Source organism: Penaeus monodon, chromosome 21 (genome assembly GCF_015228065.2).
Source record: "Penaeus monodon isolate SGIC_2016 chromosome 21, NSTDA_Pmon_1, whole genome shotgun sequence".
NCBI lineage: Eukaryota > Metazoa > Arthropoda > Malacostraca > Decapoda > Penaeidae > Penaeus > Penaeus monodon.
In genome coordinates this window covers 2,101,750-2,102,318 of record NC_051406.1, presented here as the reverse complement: position 1 = coordinate 2,102,318, position 569 = coordinate 2,101,750, and the positions used below count along the sequence as shown (strand labels likewise).

Genomic DNA, 569 nt, shown 5'->3' with positions numbered 1-569 from the left:
TCTAAAAAGTGTCTTTAATAATTATTGTGGCTTAGTGTTATCTCAGTGAAGGACAGTCTCTTAAATCAATCAAAAAGGATTACGTAAAACAACTCTAGAAGTGAACTTTGACCTGACCTGTGACCTGGGTGACGTACGTGTGGTGACCTGTCGGCGCGGTCGAGCAGGTGATCAATTGCTTTCGTTGCAAAAACCTCACGTGAGAAGTTGCACAGTTCTCAATACACTCTGCCAGGATATATATAGATTTTTTAAAAAGGTTATTCATAAATTTATATATATATTTTTTCTCCTTTTTCTTATTCCTATAGAGGATATTATTAGATGTTTTAATGTATTACGCTCTTGATGCAACAATCAAAAAGTTGTTTGAGTGAGGCATAAAGAAAACGGGAATAATAAGAAAAAAAAGTTAAAACCCCGTTCCTATAAATATTTCATAGAATATTTTTTTGAAAAACCCCAGTGAATCGAGAATCAAAAAAAATATATATCAATACCTCCCCATCCCCCCATTAAAAATTTTCCAAAGACCAACCATACCACTCCCCCCTTACCCACCCCTTTCT

General features: G+C 35.0%; 1 long non-coding RNA gene across 1 annotated transcript in view; it reads left to right on the top strand.

Moving 5' to 3' along the window:
* LOC119586101 overlaps positions 1 to 569 on the top strand; it is a 1,178-nt gene extending 609 nt beyond the window's left edge. Inside the window, exon 2 of the long non-coding RNA XR_005229930.1 lies at positions 312 to 569. This is a non-coding gene — a long non-coding RNA (uncharacterized LOC119586101). The remainder of the gene's footprint in view (positions 1 to 311) is intronic.